The sequence below is a fragment of the Pan paniscus genome, chromosome 6, assembly GCF_029289425.2.
Source record: "Pan paniscus chromosome 6, NHGRI_mPanPan1-v2.0_pri, whole genome shotgun sequence".
Taxonomy (NCBI): domain Eukaryota; kingdom Metazoa; phylum Chordata; class Mammalia; order Primates; family Hominidae; genus Pan; species Pan paniscus.
The window spans coordinates 93,484,260-93,507,216 of NC_073255.2; the positions used below are offsets into that span (position 1 = coordinate 93,484,260).

The window sequence follows — 22,957 nt, forward strand, 5'->3', positions numbered from 1 at the left end:
ATTTGGGGAATGAATCAGGGCTCTTCTCTCTAGCCCATGGCCTCATTTCCTGTTGGCCTCTTAATACCTTCAACACGTCTGAGGCCAAACGCATCTTCCTTCCTCATTCTCCTTTTCCCCCTGGATTTCCCCCAGGCGGCCAAGAGAAAAACCTCAGATTCTCAGTCCTCCGCAGCCCGCTCCCCCAGGCCTAGCAGCTGCCTGCCCTGCTCTCTCCTCACCTCTGAAGCCCCCTGCTAACACCTGGCTGGGACCCTTATGCCTCTCACTTTAATAAGTACCCCCTCCCTGCCAGGCGCAGTGGCTCACGCCTGTAATCCCAGCACTTTGGGAGGCCTCGGTGGGTACATCACCTGAGGTCAGGAGTTCGACACCAGCCTGGCCAACAGAGGGAAACCCCGTCTCTACTAAAAATACAAAAATTAGCCAGGCATGGTGGCAGGTGCTTGTAGTCCTAGCTACTTGGGAAGCTGAGGCAGGAGAATCACTTGAACCCGGGAGGCGGAGGTTGCAGTGAGCCAGGATGGCGCCACTGCACTCCAGCCTGGGTAACAGAGCGAGACTCCATCTCAAAAAAACAAAACAAAACAAAAAAACAAATAAGTGCTCCCTCCCAAACAGCTTCTCCAACTCTGCTTTCTAACCCTCTTGTACATCTCAGATGGGGGGGCAGAAAAGATGAAGCTTCCTGAACTAATGTTCTGATCCTGTCTTTTACACACCTCCCCTGGATCTCTAGAATGAAATTCAAATTCCTTAGGCTGACAGTCAAAGCCGATCACAATACGGCCCTTCCCTCGCTATCAACAATATTTGCCGGTGCCCTTCCCTTCCATCCCCTCATCTATACCTCCCTCTCCACAATTCCCTTCCAGAGTGTAAAAGAGGATCCACTACTCCCATGTGCATCAGCGTGTCTGTCCCCACCCCCATGACTCTGCTCCACCCTGAATCCCACCCACTTGGTCCCCTGTCCTCATCTTACCCACCCTTTTATGGCCCAATTTAAATAGCACTTCCCACGATGCCTGGACGTGCCCAGCAGAAAGCAAACACCCTCTAAATCAGCCAGGCGTGATGGTGTGCACCTGTAAGCCCAGCTACTCGGGAAACTGAGGCACAAGAACGTCTTGAGCCTGGGAGGCGAAGTTGAGCAGTGAGCTGAGATTGCACCACCGCTCTCCAGCCTGGGTGACAGGGTAAGACCCTGTCTCAAAAAGTAAACAAAACAAAACAACAACAACAAAAAGAATGAAAGAAAACACCCTCTTAGCAAGTTCCTTTTCAGTTCTCTATGTTCACTTTATCTCTTCAAATAGACTATAAGCAACTGAGGGCAAAACCACTCACCTGCCTCTCCCCACGAAGAAGCTGGCATGATGTAAGAAGACCGCCACAAAGCGAATAATCCAGTCTAAACCCATTCCACATGTTCCAGTGTGCTCCTTTAAAATGTCCCTCACGAGGCCAGGCACGGTGGCTCAGGCCTGTAATCCTAGCACTTTGGGAGGCTGAGATGGGAGGATCCCTTGAGGCCAGGAGTTAGAGACCAGCCTGGACAACGTAGAGCGGCACTGTCTCTAGATAAAATTATTAGTCAGGTATGGTGGTAGGCACCTCAGCTACCCCAGAGCCCAGGAATTTGAGGCTGTGGTGAACTATGATCACTCCACTGCACTCCAGCCTGGGCAGCAGAAGCAGACCCCAACTCAAAAAAATAATTAATAAAATGACCCTCATGGAAATCTCCTAAAATCGAGTCTTGGCATGGCCCACATAACCCTCCTCGCTCAGAGCCCTCTGCCTGCTTTTCCAGCCTCCTCTATTACATACTAAGCTACTTACAGTAGCCCAGCTGTGTCCCGGTAGCTTCATGACTTTGCAAACGCTGACTCCTCTCCCAGGCGACTGTGCCCCACTTTCTAAGTCCTACTCCTCCTTCACAACCCCCCTCAACTACCACCTTCCAGGAGCCTTCCTGACCTTCCCTCTAACCGTCCCCTTTCTGGATGTGGGTAGGAGAGCCTTGTGATTTCTCCCAGCTCAGTATATATCACACTGACAACACCTTGTCGCTGACTCTGCTTTGTCTTTTCCACCAAACAATGCACTCCCAAAAGACAGAGATCTTGTCTGGCACCCAGTAAGGGTTTATGCAACAAAAGAAATGAAAACTGCCAGTTCAAATGCAGAAATCGTGACTTGTGTCTTCTATCCCATAAAGCATGTCTTAATAAAGTGGAAAGCATCTTCTAAGACTAGTTAGTTAAACAGGAGAAGCAGTGGCAAGACGCCACTGCAATTTATTTGAGACAGGTGGCAATCAACAGTCAACTCCCAGGGCACACGTTTATCCTGCAGACCTCAAAATTCCACCCTCCCCAATCCCCACCTTCTCTGCACCAGATAGAGAAGGCAGCAAGGTCAAGTCCCCATGGCTCTCACCTTTTCTCTCTGGAGAGCTGGCACAAACTGTCCCTTCTGGATGAAGACACCAGCTCCTTAGGAGGAATGACTTGTTTGAGTTCCCATCTTGATACAAACCGCAAACAACAAAAACCGGGCAAATCTGAAAGGCTTGCTGACTCAGCGACACAAATTCCAAGGCACCTTTGCCAACTAGGAAGAAGATGATCAGGTTTTAAATTAAGAAACAGCAGTTAGTAAAAACAAAGGTACAGATGTTGGATCCGTGTGCTGTGCCTGGGGACTGAAAATCACCAGATTTATTTTCCAATAGCCTGGGTGGAGCAGGAGGTACAACAGTCTTCCTCCACCCACTTAACAATCAAGGAGATGGTTGAAAAAACAACAAAAAGCAAACAAACAAAAAAACCCTGAGCTCTTTTTAAAATTTTTTATTATTATTAGTTTTTGGAGATGGAGTCTTGCTCTGTCACCCAAGCTGGAGTGCAGTAGCGTGATCTCGGCTCACTGCAGCCTCCGCCTCCCAGGTTCAAGCTACTCTCCTGCCTCAGCTTCCCGAGTAGCTGGGATTATAGGCTCGAGTCACCACGCCTGGCTCTGAGCCCTTTTCTTAAAAAAAAAAAAAGTTCGTTTTTTTAGTTTGTTTGTTTTTTGTTTTTTGAGACGGGGTCTACCTCTGTCGCCCATGCTGCAGTGCAGTGGTGTGATCACAGCTCACTGCAGCCTCCAACTCCTGGGCTCAAGCGATCCTCCTGCCTCAGCCTCCCAAGTAGCTGGGACTACAGGCACCCACCAACACGCCCATCTGATTTTTTATAGAGACAGTGATCTCAGGAATCCTCTTCGTTTCCCAGGCTTGTCTCAAATTCCTGGACTCAAATGATCCTTCCACCTCGGCCTCCCAAAGGGCTGGGATTACAGGCATGAGCCACCGTGCCTGGCCTGAGCCCTTTTACAGAAAACTCTAAAAGGACTTCATAAGCCAGTCTGGCAGCTAAGCATCCAGGAAATCAACACACCAGAGAGGGTAAATACTTAAGGTCACAGAGCAACCGAATCAGAGGGCTTGCTATCCGGATGGCTTAAGCCCGGATGGTGGCTACCAGAAAGTCTACCTTCTAGAGCGCTAGAGGAGCTAGGAAGGCATGCAGAAATATTCTGAGTTTCTCAAGGGTCCAGGCGTCTGTACACATGCTATTTATTTCCATCGCTGTTGGCGCTTAGAGAAGTGGAGCCAGCTTGGAGGAGGAGGGCAGCTGGCTGAGACAGTCGCGATGAAAGCGCAGCTCCAGAAAAGGGAACCGAGTTCTAAATCTTTGTCGGCACCCCTTACGCACCCCAAAAAGTGACCCAGGGCCCCAGGAACTCCTGGGAAGACCCCCCACAGGAAAGCAGGGAAGCAGAGTTAGGAAGCAAACTCCTCCAAAGTACAACCCCCGGCCCAGTGAGTCCCTTCACCTGGGGGTAGACCTCAGCAGGACCAACCCCTCGTCAGGGAGCCGGTGGCAATCTCGTCACCGCCTCCTCCGGGTACTTTGGGAAGGGGTGCGCTCCTTCCGAGCGACCCGGAACCGCGCCCCTCCGCCTGCGAGCCCCTCAGCCTTCATCCGAACGTCCCCTTTCGCACCCGGCACCCTGTCCCGTCCAAAGCTGCCGGCGCCTCCCAAGTCCCCCAACTCTCGCCCTCAGGACCTTGATCCCGGAGACCGATCCCCCCGACACCCCCGATCTCCCGGGACCCCCGGGTGTCCCCGCCGCCCCGGCCGTCGGCCCCCCTCACACCCACGCCCGCCCCCTTCCGGTCCCAGCTAGGCTCCGGCTCCCCGCGCCACCCCGCGCCCCTGGGACCGCAGCCCTAGCGACGCGCAGGTGGCCTGCCCGCCCTCTCACCGAGGCTGAGGAGGACAAGAGGACGGGGCTGAGGGCACCACCGCGCTCAGGCTGCAGCTCCGGCTCGGCCTGGGCAGGACTCTGGCTGTGGCTCCGACTCTCAGGAGAAGGTAGCCGGAGTGAAACTCGGCGTCGCAGCTTCCGAGCGAGCCGCTGCGCATGCCCGGGGCGTGCGGCCTTCTGGGAAATGTAGTCCCGATAGGGCCCAGGGGCGGGCAGAAGGCGGGGCTCAGCGGGGAAGGGCTCAACCCAAGGCGCCCCTGCTCCGGTCTATGTTTTCTTCCTTCGCCTGCTCACTCATTGACTTATTCCTTCATTAATTACTGACTTAATTTTAACTAGTTTTTACTAGTACATACATGGTGCCAGTACATACATGTGCTACTGTTTCTCTTTTTTTGTTTTTAAAATTAATTTTATTTTTCTTTTTTGTACAGATGGGGGTTTTGCAATGCTGCAACGTTGCTCAGGCCGATCTCAAACTCCTGGCCTCAAGCGATCCTCTTGCTTCATTCAGCCTCCCAAAGCACTGGGGTTGCAAGTGTGAGCCATCGAGCACAACCTTTTTAAATTTAAATTTTTGTCTTTTTCTTTTCTTTTTTTCTTTCTTTCTTTCCTATTTATTTTTAATATTTATTTATTTATTTAGCTACTGTGTAGTGGGAGTGCGGGAGGGAATAGGTGAATCAGAAATGGTTTCTTGGCTGGGCGCAGTGGCTCATGCCTGTAATCCCTGCACTTTGAGAGGCAGAGGTGGGCGGATCACCTGAGGTCGGGAGTTCCAGACCAGCCTGGCCATCATGGCGAAACCCCGTCTCTACTAAAAATACCAAAAAAAACTAGCCGGGCGTGGTGGCTCGTGCCTGTAATCCCAGCTACTCGGGAGGCTGAGGCAAGAGAATCGCTTGAACCCGGGAGGCAGAGGCTGTAGTGAGCCAAGATCGCGCCATTGCACTCCAGCCTGGGCGACGGAACAGGAATCCCTCTCAAAAGAAAAAAAAAAAAAGAAGAAGAAGAAGAAGAAAAAAGAAAAAGAAAAGGTTTCTCGCCGGGAGCGGTGGCTCACGCCTGTAATCCCAGCACTTTGGGAGGCCGAGGCAGCCAGATCACAAGGTCAAGAGATTGAGACCATCCTGGCCAACATGGTGAAACCCCGTCTCTACTAAAAATAGAAAAATTAACTGGGTGTGGAGGCCGGGCGCAGAGGCTCACGCCTGTAATCCCAGCACTCTGGGAGGCCGAGGCGGGCGGATCACGAGGGCAGGAGATCGAGACCACGGTGAAACCCCGTCTCTACTAAAAATACAAAAAAAAAAAAAAAAAAAAAAAAATAGCCGGGCGTAGTGGCGGGCTCCTGTAGTCCCAGCTACTCGGGAGGCTGAGGCAGGAGAATGGCGTGAACCCGGGAGGCGGAGCTTGCAGTGAGTCGAGATTGTGCCACTGCACTCCAGCCTGGGTGACAGAGCGAGACTCCGTCTCAAAAAAAAAAAAAAAATAATAATAATAATAATAATTAACTGGCTGTGGTGGCGCGTGCCTGTAACCCCAGCTACTTGGAAGACTGAGGCAAGAGAATCACTTGAACCCTGGAGGTGGAGGTTGCACTGAGCCAAGATCGTGCCACTGCACTCCAGCCTGGACGACACAGTGGGAATCTGTCTCAAAAAAAAAAAAAAAAAAAGAAAAGAAAAGAAAAGAAAGAAAGAAGAAAAGAAAAGGATTTCTTTCCTGGGAAAGCTTTGTATCTAGTTGGAAAGCCCGGCACTTAAACACACAATTACGATATAGTGGGGAAAATGTTTGGATAAAGGAGGGCACAGAAGGGTATGCCTAACTTGAGGGTGGGGAGAAGACATCACAAGACAGATAAAGGCTATGTGGGTTTTTCAGTCCATAGAGAAATTTGCCAGTTGGAGCATAGGGAAGCTCTTGTAAAGCAAGAGAGATGTGAAAGTGCCTCATGCACTCCGGAGGCAGCACAAAGTCCCTGGTGGCCAGGGCAGAGGACATGGAGGGAAGGGAGTGAGGAAGGAGAAAATGCACTAGGCTATAGCAGGATCTGAGGAGTATGGGGAGAAGCCGGGGTAAGATTATGATGAATTTTAGATAATGTGAGTGTTGGCACATGTGTGCACATACTACTTATGTTGAATATTATGTATACAGTTTCAGGGGGATCAAGGTCCTCTGAATCTTGGAGGACCAAGTACCCAGTTAAAGATACTTACCTGGAATGACATTATCCTAAGGTCATTGATCCTTTATCAGGGATTTTTATTTTCCTTTTTTTTTTTTTTTTTGAGACGAGTTTTGCTCTTGTTGTCCAGGCTGGAGTGAAATGGCACAATCTCGGCTCACTGCAACCTCCGCCTCCCAGGTTCAAGTGATTCTCCTGCCTCACCTCCCAAGTAGCTGGGATTACAGGCATGCACCACCACACTCAGCTAATTTTTGTATATATATATTTTTTTGAGATGGAGTCTTGCTCTGTCGCCCAGGCTGGAGTGCAATGGCACAATCTCAGCTCACTGCAAACTCCGCCTCCCAGGTTCAAGCAATTCTTCTTCCTCAGCCTCCCGAGTAACTGGGATTACAGGCGCATGCCACCATGCCCGGCTAATTTTTGTATTTTAGTAGAGACAGGGTTTCACCATGTTGGCCAGGCTGGTCTTGAACTCCTGACCTCGTGATCTGCCCGCCTCGGTCTCCCAAAGTACTGGGATTACAGATGTGAGCCACCGCATCCGGGCTAATTTTTGTATTTTTAGTAGAGACAGAGTTTCACCATGTCTGCCAGGCTGATCTCAAACTCCTGACCTCAGGTAATCTGCCCACTGCAGCCTTCCAAAGTGCTGGGATTACAGGTGAGGGCCACCGCATCCGGCCAGAGTTCCATTTTTAAAATCTGAAAAGACGGACTATTTTTATTTGGGAAAAATAAAGACTTCTGGTTGTGAAAAGAAGTAAAATAGGACAGTATCAAGAGGGAGAGTGGGGGGCATGGACTTTTATATTTTAGACAGGAGAGAGAAGAGTGTGCTGACTTCTGAAATTGCAGCAGGATGTCTGCCCCCTGGGAACCTGGAAACAGGCTTGGCCACTTGCAAAGTGAACTTTAAACTAATATACATACGTAGCAAAGGGCCAGAGACAAAAGAACTGCCTGGTAGGAGGGGGCTGGTTAAATAACCCCGGAACACTAGGTAGCCCTAGAAGGAATGAGGAAGACTCACAGTGGCCTAGATCTATTGTTAAACCAAAAAGGAACTTTGAGCCAGGCAAGGCGGCTCATGCCTATAATCCCAGCACTTTGGGAGGCGGAGGCAGGTGGATCACCTGAGATCAGGAGTTCAAGACCAGTCTGGCCAACATGGTGAAACCCCGTCTCTACTAAAAATACAAAAATTAGCTGGGTGCAGTGGTGCACACCTGTAATCCACCTACTCGGGAGGCTGAGGCAGGAGAATCGCTTGAATCTGGGAGGCAGAGGGTGTAGTGAGCCAAAATTGCACCATTGCACTAGCCTGGGTGACAGACTGAGACTCGGTCTGAAAAAAAGAAAAAAAAGGAACGTTCAAAATAGAGGGTAGAGAATATGAGAATATGCACCCATTTGTGTTTTTTAAACAATTGCATACAATAAACGGGCTTACAGACGAAGAAAGTTTCTGGGAAGAGACCCAAGAAGCCCCAGAAGGTAGGGGGATAAACTGAAGAATTGTTAAAGATTTTATTTATTTATTTTTTGAGACAGTGTCTCCCAGGCTGAAGTACAGTGGCGTGATCATAGCTCACTGCAGCCTCGACCTCCTGGGTTCAAGTGATCTTCCTGCCTCAGCCTCCTGAGTAGCTGGGACTACAAGCGTGCACCACCATGCCAGGCTGATTTTTGTATTTTTTGTCAAGATAGGGTCTCACCATGTTGCCCAAGTTGGTCTCAAACTCCTGGGCTCACGCATTCCTCTTGCCTCAGCCTCCTAAAGTGCTGAGATTACAGGCATGAGCCACCACGGCTGACTGAATTTTTAAAGATTTAGAGAGGGCTGTCAGCTGGGCGCAGTGGCTCATGCCTCTAATCCCAGCACTTTGGGAGGCCAAGGTGGGAGGATCACATAAGGTCAGGAGTTTGGCCAACATGGGGAAACCCCATCTCCACTAAAAATACAAAAATTAGCCAGGTGTGGTGGCATGCACCTGTAATCCCAGCTACTGGGGAGGCTGAGGGAGGAGAATCTCTTGAACCCAGGGGGCAGAGGTTGCAGTGAGCCGAGATCGTGCCATTGCACTCCAGCCTGGGCAACAGAGTGAGACTCTGTCTTTAAAATAAAATAAAATAAAATAAAATAAAATAGGGCTCTCTCCTCTCTGGCAGTACCCCCACTCCCCACAACATACACAGTAGGGCAGTTTGCCACTTGCGTTCTTGCATAAAGGTCCACAGCCTAAGGGGCAGTGGCAGGAGCAGCGGCAGGAAATATTCCTGGCAGGGGTTCTTTGTCTGAAATTTTCTGCCTAGAGATGGTGTCTTTTTTTTTTTTTTGAACTCCTCAAAGGCTGGGGTTTGTTCAACACACCCAAGGGGCCACCAGTGCTCTGAAGCAACTGAAAATGAATGACGTGGCCCAAGAAAGAATGTGACTGTTGGCCACAAAATGGGGAGTGGTGTTGAGCAAAGAAATTTAAACTCTAATACCCATAATCCCAGCACCTGGCTAGGTCCAAGTGGGAGGATCGCTTGAGCTCAGAAGTTTAAGACCAGCCTGGGTGACAAGACAAGACCCCATCTCTACAAAAAATAAAAAAATTAGCTGGGTGTGGTGGGACACCCCTGTGGTCCCAGCTACTTGGGAGACTGAGGCAGGAGGATCACTTGAGCCCAGGGGGTCCAGGCTGCAGTGAGCTATGACGACACCACTGCATTCCAGCCTGGGTGACAGGGTGACATCTTGTCTCTTAAAAAAAAAAAGGGCCGGGTGCAGTGTCTCATGCCTGTAATCCTAGCACTTTGGGAGGCCGAGGCGGGTGGATCACAAGGTCAGGAGATCAAGACCATCCTGGCTAACATGGAGAAACCCCGTCTCTACTAAAAATACAAAAATAAAATAAAATAAAATTAGCCGGGCATGGTGGTGGGCGCCTGTAGTCCCAGCTACTTGGGAGGCTGAGGCAGGAGAATGGCGTGAACCCGGGAGGCAGAGCTTGCAGTGAGCCGAGATTGCGCCACTGCACTCCAGCCTGGGCAACAGAGTGAGACTCTGTCTCAAAAAAAAAAAAAAAAAAAAGGACAACACGTGGGGGTGGGGTATGGGTAGAGGGTATTTGCAAACTGTTAGAACTTTTCAGATGAATGAACGGCGAGCACACGTACCTTATTTTAGATTTGCCACAAGGGAACCAGTGATAAGGGTGAGCCTTTTCTTTTGTTTTTGAGATGGAGTTTCACTCTTCTTGCCCAAGCTAGAGTGCAACGTTATGATCCCGGCTCACTGCAACTTCCACCTCCCATATTCAAGTGATTCTCCTGCCTCAGCCTCCCAAGTAGCTGAGACTACAGGCGTGTCCCACCATGCCTGGCTAATTTTTGTATTTTTAGTAGAGATGGGGTTTCGCCATGTTGGCCAGGCTGGTCTTGAACTTCTGACCTCAGGTGATCCGCCTGCCTCAGCCTCCCAAAGTGCAGGGATTACAGGTGTGAGTCACCTGCCCAGATGGGTGAGCCCTTTCAAAACATGTTCCAAGGGGCTGGGACTTACATAAGATAATTATTTGGGGAAGACTGGTTTACTCCTCAGGGCTGTAAAGCCATCTTTTTTTTTTTTTTTTTGAGACAGAGTCTCTCTGTGTCGCCAAGGCTGGAGTGCAGTGGCATGATCTTGGCTCACTGCAACCTCTGCCTCCTAGATTTAAGTGATTCTCCTGCCTCAGCCTCCTGAGTAGCTGGGATTACAGGCGCCCGCCACCACGTCCGGCTAATTTTTTTTTTTTGTATTTTTAATAGAGATGGGGTTTCACCATGTTGGCTGCAAAGCTATCTTGCTTTTCTTTGTTGTGCAGGTCACACCTGGGTCCTGAGCTGGCGCCATCACCGGAGACGCCAGGTGATGTCCATTCATCAGAAATAATGAGCAAAGCAGCTGTGGCTTCTAATCAGCCCATCCCTCCAGGGTGTCAGATGGAGGCCAATTAGTGGACGCACTAGACAACCAAATTCTGCCTTTCCAAGCAAAACATCAGAAAATGTTCTAGCCTTAGCATTGATGCTGGAACCCAGTGTCTTGCTTCTGCTTGGGTTTTCATGATCTTTCCTTGCTCTGGGTGAGCTGGGGGCTGGTTCTAGATCAGAACCTTCAGAGGCACTAAGAAATGCCACCTGGAGTGGAGTTAAAGAAGTTATTATTATTTTTTTTAACTCCTACTATTGTCAGAGGCGGGTGAACCAGAGCAACTCCATTTTGAATAGGGGCTGGATAAAATGAGGCTGAGACCTATTGGGCTGCATTCCCAGATGGTTAAGGCATTCTAAGTCACAGGATGAGATGGGAGGTTGGCACAAGATACAGGTCATAAAGACCTTGCTGATAAAACAGGTTGCAGTGGTGGCTGGGCGCGGTGGCTCACGCCTGTAATCCCAGCACTTTGGGAGGCTGAGGCGGGCGGATCACAAGGTCAGGAGATCGAGACCATCCTGGCTAACACGGTGAAATCCCGTCTCTACTAAAAATACAAAAAATTAGCCGGATATGGTGGCGGGCGCCTGTAGTCCCAGCTACTCGGGAGGCTGAGGCAGGAGAATGGCGTGAACCCGGGAGGCGGAGCTTGCAGTGAGCCGAGATCGCGCTACTGCACTCCAGCCTGGGTGACAGAGCGAGACTCCGTTTCAAAAAATATATAAATAAATAAATAAATAAATAAAACAGGTTGCAGTGAAGAAGCCGGTTAAAACCCGCCAAGACCAAGATGGCGACGAGAGTGACCTCTGGTCGTCCTCACTGCTACACTCCCACCAGCTTCATGACAGTTTACAAATGCCATGGCAACGTCAGGAAGTTACCCTATGTGGTCTAAAAAGGGGAGGCATGAATAATCCACCCCTTGTTTAGCATATCATCAAGAAATAATCATAAAAATGGGTAACCAGCCACCCTCGGGGCTGCTCTGTCTATGGAATGGTCATTCTTTCATTCCTCTACTGTCTTAATAAACTTGTGTTCACTTTATGGACTCGCCCTGAATTCTTTCTTGCGTGAGATCCAAGAACCCTCACTTGGGGTCTGGGTAGGGACCCCTTTCCTGTAACACTATCATTCTCAAGTTTATGTTTTTTTTTTTTTTGAGATGGAGTCTCGCTCTGTCACCCAGGCTGGAGTGCAGTGGCACGATCTCGGCTCACTGCAACCTCTGCCCCCCAGGTTCAAGTGATTCTCCTGCCTCAGCCTCCCGAGTAGCTGGGATTACAGGTACGCTGTAATTTTTGTATTTTTAGTAGAGACGGGGTTTCACCATCTTGGCCAGGCTGGTCTTGAACTCCTGACCTCATGATCCACCCGCCTTGGCCTCCCAAAGTGCTGGGATTACAGGCGTGAGCCACCGCGTCTGGTCCATTCTCAAGTTTTGTTTTGTTTTGTTTTAGAGACAAGGTCTCACTCTGTTGTCCAGGCTAGAGTGCAGTGATATGATCATGGCTCACTGCAGCCTGGAACTCCTGAGCTCAAGCGATCTTCCTACCTCAGCCTCTTAGAGTGCTGGGATTATAGGCTTGAGCCACTGCATTCAAACTCAAGCCCTTTTTCTTTTTTAATCTAAATTCCTTTTTTGTTTTTCTTTTTGAGTTGGGGTCTTGCTCTGTTGCCCTGGCTAGAGTGCAGTAGCTGGATCATATCTCACTGCAGCCTCCAACTCCTGGGCTCAAGTGATCCTCCCACCTCAGCCTCTGGAGCTGGGAATACAGGCACTCACCACCATGCCTGGCTAATTTTTATATTTTGTTTGGTAGAGATGGAGTTGCACTATGTTGGCCAGGCTGGTCTCTAACTCTTGGGCTCAAGAGATCCCTCCACCTCAGCCTCCCAAAGTGCTGGAATTACAGGTGTGAGCCACCACGCCCAGCCCAAATTGATTGTGGTTTTTTTTTATTTCACTTTTCCCCCTGTGATACAGCCCCAGGAGATCCCCAAATAAATTCTTAAAACAGTCTTATGACTCTAATGTCAGAAATCCTATCTATAGGAACAATGGTATGCAATGGTCAGGAACTAGTGCCACCTGACTTTTAGCAACAAGGAAGTGGGCCAAAATGCAGCCTGATTAATGCTTAATTATAACTCTATTTCTGTCCAGAACCCAGCATGCAGTTCTTGTTGCTCCTGTGGGGATAGTTTCATTCTCATTGTAAATGAATATTCTGGTGTGTTGCTTTGGGATATATAAGTTGTTCAAGAAAAGGGATCAAGCCTGGTGCGGTGGCTTATGCCTGTAATCCCAACACTTTGGGAGGCTGAGGTGGGTGGATCACCTGAGGTCAGGAGTTTCAGACCAGCCTGGCCAACAGGACAAAACCCCCATCTCTACTAAAAATACAAAAATTAGCTGGCTGTGATGGTACGCAACTGTAATCCCAGCTACTCAGCAGGCTGAGGCAGGAGAATCTCTCAAAACCTGGGAGGCGGAGGTTGCAGTGAGCCAAGATCGCGCCATTTACACTCCGGCATGGCTGACAGAGCGAGAATCTGCCTCCAAAAAAAAAAAAAAAAGAGAGAGAGAGAAAGAAAAGTAAAGCACGCTTGGTGACCGTGCTAGGTTTTTTGAGATAAGTTTTTTGTTAAATAAGAGCAATTTTGTTTAAGTTGGGGGTTATTTAAAGATTGTTTCAAAATATGGATTTAGGAAGGAAATAGAAACAAGGTGGGAAGAAGGCCAGTAAGTAGGAGAGATGTGAAAAAAAGTTATAAGTATGAGGATGTATTTTTGGTAAAGAAAATTGAAAAAAGAGTAATTTTTCATTTTGCATAAGAGAGGACTTTGGTCAAAATCAAGAGGAAAGGAAAGTAAATTTCTGTCCTAAAGTAGATTGCTAATATAAAAAAAGAAGTATAGGACAAAATCAAAGATTTAAGGAAGTGTAGAAGTTGTGGAAGATTAATCTCATGAAAGGAATTTGGTGTGTGATTAAGCTGGCCGAAATTAGAAGGGGATTATTTATAAGATTTTCGGCCAGGCGTGGTGGCTCATGCCTGTAATCCCAGCACTTTGGGAGGCTGAGGCGAGCTGATCACCTGAGGTCAGGAGTTCGAGACCAGCCTGCTCAACATGGCGAAACCACATCTCTACTAAAAATACAAAAAGTTAGCTGGGCATGGTGATAGGCGCCTGTAATCCCAGCTACTCACAAGGCTGAGGCAGGAGAATCGCTTGAATCCAGGAGGAGGTGGAGGTTGCAGTGAGCCGAGATCATGCCACTGCACACCAGCCTGGGTGACAAGAGGGAAACTCTATCTCAAAAAAAAAAAAAAAGCCATAAATATTTATAAGATTTTCTAAAAATTGAACTTTCTTTTCCTTTATTTATTTTATTTATTTACTTTTTCTGAGATAGTTTCACTCTGTCACCCAGGCTGGAGTGAAGTGGCTCGATCTCGACTCACTGCAACTTCCACCTCCTGGTTCAAGCGATTCTCCTGCCTCGGCCTCCTGAGTAGCTGGGATCACAGGTGTGTGCCACCACACCCGGCTAATTTTTGTATTTTTAGTAGAGACGGGGGGGGTCTCACCATGTTGGTCAGGCTGGTCTCGAACTCCTGACCTCGTGATCTGCCCACCTCAGCCTCCCAAAGTACTGGGATTACAGGCCTGAGCCACTGCGCCCGGCCTAAAATTGAAGCTTTTTTTGAGGCAGGGTCTCACTCTGTCATCCAGGCTGGAGTGCAGTGGCATGATCATAACTCACTGTAGCTTTAATCTCCTGGGCTCAAGTGATTCTCCCACTTCAGCCCCCAAGTAGACAGGACTACAGGTGTGCACCACCACACCTGGCTAATTTTTACTTTTAGTAGCGGTGAGGTCTTCCCATGTTGCCTAGGCTAAAAACTGAGCATTAATATCAAAAGCACACTGATGGATACAAGGCCGCAATTTGGGCCCCTGTGTTGCAACAACAGAGTTTTTGTGGACCATTGATCTACCCTTTACAAGAAAATTGTAAAAGATTTTTCTTTACCTTTTAGGTAACTGGCCTAGGAAACAGAGAATCTGTTTCATCAAGAATATTGGCCAGGGCTGGGCGCGGTGGCTCACGCCTGTAATCCCAGCACTTTGGGAGGCTGAGGCAGGCGGATCATGAGGTCAGGAGATCGAGACCATCCTGGCAAACACGGTGAAACCCTGTCTCTATTAAAAATACAAAAAAATTAGCTGGGCGTGGTGGCAGGCGCCTGTAGTCCCAGCTACTCGGGAGGCTGAGGCAGGAGAATGGCGTGAACCCGGGGGGTGGAGCTTGCAGTGAGCCGAGATCACGCCACTGCACTCCAGCCTGGGTGACAGAGCGAGACTCCGTCTCAAAAAAAAAAAAAAAAAAATTGACCAGGCACGGTGGCTCACGCCTGTAATCCCAGCACTTTGGGAGGCCAAGACAGTCAGATCACCTGACATCAAGAGTTCAAGACCAGCCTGGCCAACATGGTGAAACTCTGTCTCTCCTTAAAATACAAAAATTAGCTGGTGTGGTGGCGAGCACCTGTAATCCCAGCTACTTGGGAGGCTGAGGCAGGAGAATTGCTTGAACCCAGGAGGCAGAGGTTGCAGTGAGCTGAGATCACACCACTGCACTCCAGCATGGGCAGCAGAGCAAGACTCCCTCTCAAAAAAAAAAGAGTATTTATTGTGTTTTGTGTCTTTCAAATATTTTCTCACTTTGGTTTTATTTCACAGTGACTTGTGATCCTACTTTGATCAAGCGTTTTAAAACTTTGATATTTGACAAACTTTTCAAAAATCAAAATTAAGGCAGACACAGTGGCGCACACCTGAATTCCCAACACTTTGGGAGGCTGAGGCAGGAGGATTGCTTGAGCCCAGGAGTTTGAGACCCACCTGGGCAACATAACAAGATCTCATCTCTACAAAAAATAAACAAAATTAGCTGGACGTGGTGGCCCATGCCTGTAGACCCAGCTACTCTGGAGGCTAAGATGGGACAATCACTTGCTTCAAGAGTTTGAGAGTGCAGTGAGATATGATTGTGTCCATGCACTCCAGCCAGGGTGACAGAGTAAGACCCTATCTCAAAAAAAAAAAAAAAAAAAAATCAAAATTAAGTATTTTTGACCTCAAACTAACTTTAGGATGCTCCAGAGGACCCCTGAACCTCTCAAAGGATCTGCAAAAAAAGAAACATTAAACCAATTGGGCTTATCTGATATATTAAATTATATGAGGCTGGGCACAGTGGCTAATGCCTGTAATCCCAAGGGACGCCAAGGCAGGAGGATTGCTTGAGCCCAGGAGTTTGAGACCAGTCTGGGCAAAATATCGAGACTCCTGTATCTACAAAAAAATTTTTAATTTTTTTTTTTTTTTTTTTTTTTGAGACGGAGTCTGGCTCTTGTGGGCCAGGCTGGAGTGCAGTGGCGCCATCTCGGCTCACTGCAAGCTCCGCCTCCCAGGTTCAAGTGTTTCTCCTGCTTCAGCCTCCTGAGTAGATGGGATTACAGGCGCCGGCCACCCTGCCTGGCTAATTTTTGTACTTTTAGTAGAGACCGGGTTTCACCATGTTGGCCAGGCTGGTCTTGAAGTCCTGACCTCAGGTGATCCACCCACCTCAGCCTCCCAAAGTGCTGGGATTACAGGAATGAGCCACTGCACCCGGCCAAAAAATTTAAAAATTTTAAAAATAAAATAAAAAATAAGGCCAGGCACGGTGTCTCATGCCTGTAATCCCAGCTCTTTGGGAGGCCGAGGCAGGCGGATCACGAGGTCAGGAGTTTGAGACCATCCTGGCTAACACGGTGAAACCCCATCTCTACTAAAAATACAAAAAATTAGCTGGGCGTGGTGGCAGGCACCTGTAGTCCCAGCTACTCTGGAGGCTGAGGCAGGAGAATGGCATGAACCTGGGAGGCGGAGCTTGCAGTGAGCCGAGATTGCGCCACTGTACTACAGCCTGGGTGACAGAGCGAGACTCCGTCTCAAAAAAAAAAAAAAAAGAAATACATAAATTATAAGAGAAGGATTGGCAAAATAAGAAATATTTCACCTTGAGGTATATTTATATGGATATCTTATTAATATACTGAAAAATTGTATAACATATTTAAAAATCTGATGTGTCTTGGTATAAATGGTATCAGTCAATTTTGGTTCAGAAATAACATTCTTGTCAATTATGTCGTCATTACCATGGACTCAGACCAGGTTTTGGCCATGGTCACTTGAAGTCTTCATGTCCACACTTAATTGCTTTAGTCTAATGTCTTTCTGAAAGCTTCTTGCAGGCAATTATAATCCCAGAGAGTTATGTCTTCAAGGAGCTTCATGGAAAGAATGAAGTCTGACAAGTACGGGTTTCTAATAACTTTGAGTTCACACTATTGAACTAAATTTCCAAAACTCGGCCAGGCACAGTGGCTCAAGCCTGTAATCCCAGCACTCTGGGAGGCCGAGGTGGGCGGATCACCTGAGGTCGGGAGTTCGAGACCAGCCTGACCAACATGGAGAAAACCCGTCTCTACTGAAAAAAAAAAAAAAAAAACACACAAAAATTAGCTGGGCGTGGTAGCATATGCCTGTAATCCCAGCTACTCAGGAGTCTGAGGCAGGAGAATCGCTTAAACCCGGGAGGCGGAGGTTGCAGTGAGCTGAGATTCTGTCGTTGCACTCCAGCCTGGGCAACAAGAGTGAAACTCTGTCAAAAAAAAAAAAAAATTCCAAAACTCGAATGAAGAAACTGATGGGTTTGTGAAATTGCTAATACAGATCACAGCAAGAATTAATTACAAGACTGAATGAACTGATGAAAAATAATTATTATAATCTTTTTTTTTTTTTTTTTTTTTGAGATAGAACCTCACTCTGTCGCCCAGGCTGGAGTGCAATGGCGTGATCTCGGCTCACTACAACCTCTGCCTGCCAGGTTCAAGAGATTCCTTTGCCTCAACCTCCCAAGTAGCTGGGATTACAGGCGCCCGCCACCATGCCCGGTTCTTTTTTTTTTTTTTTTTTTTTTTTTTTTGGAGACAGAGTTTCATTCTTGTTGCCCAGGTTGGAGTGCAATGGCGAGATCTTGGCTCACTGCAACCTCTGCCTCCCAGGTTCAAGCAATTCTCCTGCCTCAGCCTCCCTAGTAGCTGGGATTACAGGCATGTGCCACCACGCATGGCTAATTTTATATTTTCAGTAGAGACAGGGTTTCTACATGTTGGTCAGGCTGGTCTCGAACTCCCGATCTCAGGTGATCTGCCTGCCTCGGCCTCCCAAAGTGCTGGGATGCTGGGATTACAGGTGTGAGCCACTGCGCCCGGCCTCATTTTTGTATTTTTAGTAGAGATGGGGGTTTCACCATGTTGGCCAGGCTGGTCTCGAACTCTGACCTCAGGTGATCCGCCTGCCTAGGCCTCCCAAAGTGCTGGGATTACAGGTGTGAGCCACCAAACCGGGTCTGAATCTTTTTTTTTTTTTTTTTTATGGCAGGGTCTTGGCTCCGTCACCCAGGCTGAAGTGCAGTGGTGTGATCATGGCTCACAGCAGCCTTGAATTCCTGAGCTCAATCGATCCTCCCACCTCAGCCTCCCAAAATGCTGTGATTACAGGTGCAAGCCACTAGACCCAGCTGAATTACGGATTTTTAAGGCTGCTTTATGTCAAACATTGTGAGTTCTTTTAATATTGTTTTCCAGATTTAAGGAAACTTTTTTCTTTTAAGCTTTGTATAATTTATAGTAATTTGGTAAAGTACTTTTGAAAACAAAAATGAAAACATTTGCTTTTCCTCTCTACCTGAACCCTCCAGAATTTAGAAGCAATTTATGATTTTTTTTTTATTATACTTTAAGTTCTAGGGTACATGTGCACAACGTGCAGGTTTGTTACATATGTATACATGTGCCATGTTGGTGTGCTGCACCCATTAACTCATCATTTACATTAGGTATATCTCCTAATGCTTTCCCTCCCCCCTCCCCCCACCCCACAACAGGCCCTGGTGTGTGATGTTCCCCTTCCTGTGTCCAAGTGTTCTCATTGTTCAATTCCCACCTGTAAGTGAGAACATGTGGTGTTTGGTTTTTTGTCCTTGCGATAGTTTGCCGAGAACGATGGTTTCCAGTTTCATCCACGTCCCTACAAAGGACATGAACTCATCATTTTTTATGGCTGCATAGTATTCCATGATGTATATGTGCCACATTTTCTTAATCCAGTCTATCATTGTTGGACATGTGGGTTGGTTCCAAGTCTTTGCTATTGTGAATAGTGCCACAATAAACATACGTGTGCATGTGTCTTTACAGCAGCAATGATTTATAATCCTTTGGGTCTATGCCCAGTAATGGGATGGCTGGGTCAAATGGTAATTCTAGTTCTAGATCCCTGAGGAATTGCCACACTGACTTCCACAATGGTTGAACTAGTTTACAGTCCCGCCAACAGTGTAAAAGTGTTCCTAGTTCTCCACATCCTCTCCAGCACCTGTTGTTTCCTGACTTTTTAATGATCGCCATTCTAACTGGTGTGAGATGGTATCTCATTGTGGTTTTGATTGGCATTTCTCTGATGGCCAGTGATGATGTGAGCATTTTTTCATGTGTCTGTTGGCTGCATAACGATTATTCTTATGTTTACAGCAACATGGTTATTTGCATAGATTCAAAAAGAATCTGTTCTCTGGCCAGGCACAGTGGCTCACACCTGTAATCCCAGAACTTCGGGAGGCCGAGGCAGGCGGATCACTTGAGATCAGGAGTTTGAGACCAGCCTGGCCAACATGGCAAAACGCCGTCTCTACTAAAAATACAAAAATTAGCCAGGCGTGGTGGCATGTGCCTGGAATCCCAGCTACTTGGGAGGCTGAGGCAGGAGAATCGCTTGAACCCGGGAGGTGGAAGTTGCTGTGGGCCGAGATTGCACCACTGCACTCCAGCCTGGGTGACAGTGAGATTCTGTCTCCAAAAAAAAGGAGGGCCAGGCACGGTGGCTCACACCTGTAATCGCAGCACTTTGGGAGGCCGAGGGGGGCGAATCACGAGGTCAAGAGTTCAAGGTGACTATAGGGAGAAAAATTATATTTCAATAGAAAAACGATAGTTTACCTGTTATTATAGTAATGTTCATTGTTTGAGTTATTTATCTACCTGTAGACTGGATTAGATTCTAGATTCTTCCAGTTTTCTCTAATGTCTGGCTACAGTCTCCAGTGAAGAATGAGAACTGGCTGGGCACGGTGGCTCATGCCTGTAATCCCAACATTTTGGTAGGCCGAGGCAGGAGGAGCACTTGAGGTCAGGAGTTCAAGACCAGCCTGGCCAACATGGTGAAACCCCATCTGTACTAAAAAAATAAAATAAAATTAGCCGGGCATGGTGGCATGCCCCTGTAATCCCAGCTACTTGGGAGGCTGAGGTGGGAGGATGGTTTGAACCAGAGAAGTCGAGGTTGCAGTGAGTTATGGTGGTGCCACTGCAATCCAGCCTGGGCAACAGAGTGAGACCCCATCTCAAAAAATAAACCCACACCCAAAGTGTTGGTTTACAGAGGCTTTCCAATGCAATAGGAAGCTTCTGGAAACTTTAGGGAAAGAGGAGGATTAAGCAATGGAGTCTAGAGAACCCTCAGTGGCTTGCCACTGCCTTTCATTTCCAGTCTAGTTCCCCTAGGAGGCAGGCAGGCCGAGCCCTCTGACATTGCTGCTGGAGGCTGTCTCTCCTGGCAAAGGCCCAGGGAAACTATCCTGCTGAGGCCCATCTGGAGCTGGCAGGGAGCTGACATTCACGGCCACATCTTAGTCATAACTCCTCCCCTCCCCTGACACAGCCACTTCCTCTTTCTGCTGAGAAAAGAAGTTGAATGAAGGACAAGCTCTCAGAAAGTTGCAACCCCTAAGAACTTGAGTACAAGGAAGAGACGGATGTTTATTGCAAGAACCGTTCCCCGGTGTCTCCTGGCTCACAGAACAGCTCCAACAACACGTGCTTGGATGCCAAGTGTGCCATGAAGACCAATCCTTGCTATAATCCTGATGGAAAGAACTTCCCCATCTGAAAAGAGGATGGTGATAAGTAAACAGATTGTCAGGGGTAGAAGTACCCGTCGGACCCCAAGCCTGGAGCATTTTGCCAGAGACCTTTTTTTTTTTTTTTTTTGAAACGGAGTCTCGCAGTGTTGCCCGGGGTGGTGCAATCTTGGTTCGCTGCAACCTCCGCCTCCCGGGTTCAAGCGATTCTCCTGCCTCAGCCTCCCAAGTAGCTGGGACTACAGGCACATGCCACCACGCCCGGCTAATTTTTGTATTTTTAGTACAGATGGGGTTTCACTATGTTGGCCAGGCTGGTCTCGAACTCCTGACCTCGTGATCTGCCCACCTCAGCCTCCCAAAGTGCTGGGATTACAGACATGAGCCACCACGCCCGGCTCAGAGACCTCTTGCATGAGCCATGATTCTACCAAGCGCTCTACTCATTCCCCCAAGAAATCACGTCATCCCCTTTTTACAGATGAAGTTACCTGCTAAGCTAGAAGTGGCAGGAAGAAGCCAGGTGTGGTTTGTGGCTGCTTGGGAGGCTGAGGCAGGAGGAATGCTTGAGCCCAGGAGTTGGAGTCCAGCCTGGGCAACACAGCAAGACCTCGTTTCAAAAAAAAAAAAAAAGAGTGGCAGATGGGACTAGGGCCTGGGGATATGGCTTCAAGGATGTCTCCCAGCCTGCAGGCCGCATTCTCTGCCATTCCAGTTGATCATCTTGACAGGGAAAGTCTACCGGCACACGCATGCTTAGATGGGCCAGTATCTCCCTTATCTGGCCCATGAGGCCTCCCTCTCCAGGCCAAGCCCCACTCTTTACTAGGCACTGAGGCCTTCCATGCCCCCAGGGCACAGATTCTCCCATTTCTCTCCCCTCTTTTTTTTTTGAGATATTCTCACTCCAACACCCAGGCTGGAATGCAGTGGCACGATCTTGGCTCACTGCAACCTCCATCTCCTGGGTTCAAGTGATTCTCCTGCCTCAGCCTCCCCAGTGGCTGGGACTACAGGCACCCACCACACACCTGGCTAATTTTTATATTTTTAGTAGAGATGGGGTTTTGCTATGTTGGCCAGGCTGGTCTTGAACTCCTGGTCTCAAGTGATCCACTCGCCTCGGCCTCCCAAAATGCTAAGATTACAGGTGTGAGCCACCACATCCACCTCCCCATGGTTGAGGATTTGCTTCTGGATCACCACCTCCAGGAAGCCTACCTCTGCAACCCCTAGGCAATTTTGTTTTTTGAGAGGGTCTTGCTCTGTCACTCTGGCTAGAGCGCAGCAGGAGGCAGCAAGGCTGGGACCTGGGCAGCTCACTGCAGCCTTGAATTCCTGGGCTCAAGTGATCCTCCAGCCTCAGCTTCCCAAGCAGTTGGGACTACAGGCACGTACCACTGTGCCCGGCTAATTTTTATATTTTGTAGAGATGGGGTCTCACCACGTTGCTCAGGCTGGTCTTGAGCTCCTAGGCTCAAGCCATCTTCCCACTTCGGTCTCCCAAAGTGCTGGCATTACAGGCCTGAACCACTGTATCTGGCGTTTTTTGAACCCCAGCCTGTTACTCCCCTACAGATCACACTACAACCTGCTTAGACCGCAAGCGGCTCACCCGGAACAATCCCTTCGTGCCACAAGTCCCTGGCTCAGTGCCCTTAACCACTCAAATCACCTGGGTTTTTTTTTTTTTTTTTTTTTTTGAGATGGAGTCTTGCTGTTGCCCAGGCTGGAGTACAGTGGCGCGATCTCAGCCCCCTGAAACCTCTGCCTCTCCCGGGTTCAGGCAATTCTCCTGCTTCAACCTCCCAGCTAGCTGGGATTATAGGCACCCACCACGATGCCCAGCTAATTTTTTGTATTTTTAGTAGAGACGGGGTTTCACCATATTAGCCAAGCTGGTCTTGAACTCCTGACCTCAGGTGATCCACCTGCCTTGGCCTCCCAAAGTGCTGGGATTACAGGCGTGAGCCACCATGCCCACCCCACCCTGGGATTTAAGATGCAAATTTCTAGGTCTGGGATAGGGCTTTAAATGATACATTTCTAACAAATTCTCAGGTGATGCCAACGTTCGCAGACCACACTTAGAGTATCAAAGGCCTTCCTGCTCTCAGTAGGTCCAAAGCCACCCAAACCTTGCTCTGAATGCACTATAGACATGTCTATACCCGAGTCAACACGCTGGAGCCCCTGCCCTCAGCCAGACAGGCCAGAGATAAGCACCATGCCAGTTGCACCTGAGCATCTTTCAGCTTTCATCAGTTTATGCCTAATCCTGCTCAGTAGGTGCCACCCCCATGTTGCCCACGAGGACTGGCAGGCTCACAGCAAGTAGGCAGCCAGGCTGGGATGCTGCAGCAAAAGTGAACTTCCCCGAGTGAGAATGGCTTGAGTTTGGGGCAAGGCCGGAGCCAGCTACTG

General features: G+C 48.5%; 1 protein-coding gene and 1 long non-coding RNA gene across 5 annotated transcripts in view; one reads left to right on the forward strand and one right to left on the reverse strand.

The window, feature by feature from the left end:
• DTX2 (deltex E3 ubiquitin ligase 2) overlaps nucleotides 1-6,765 on the reverse strand; it is a 48,773-nt gene extending 42,008 nt beyond the window's left edge. For 2 of the 4 annotated variants that reach the window (XM_055114527.2, XM_055114529.2), the window contains exons 1-2: nucleotides 4,318-6,765; nucleotides 2,446-2,619 (exon numbers count right to left, since the gene is read on the reverse strand). The gene's annotated coding sequence lies outside the window, so the exon portion shown is untranslated. The remainder of the gene's footprint in view (nucleotides 1-2,445; nucleotides 2,620-4,317) is intronic. The other 2 variants (XM_055114534.2, XM_055114535.2) reach the window with 1 other exon arrangement.
• Nucleotides 6,766-14,515: 7,750 nt separating this feature from the next.
• LOC134730702 (uncharacterized) lies at nucleotides 14,516-22,371 on the forward strand. Its single transcript, XR_010112620.1, has 2 exons — nucleotides 14,516-17,440; nucleotides 17,998-22,371. It is a non-coding gene; the product is annotated as an uncharacterized LOC134730702 (long non-coding RNA).
• The last annotated feature ends 586 nt before the right edge of the window (nucleotides 22,372-22,957 follow it).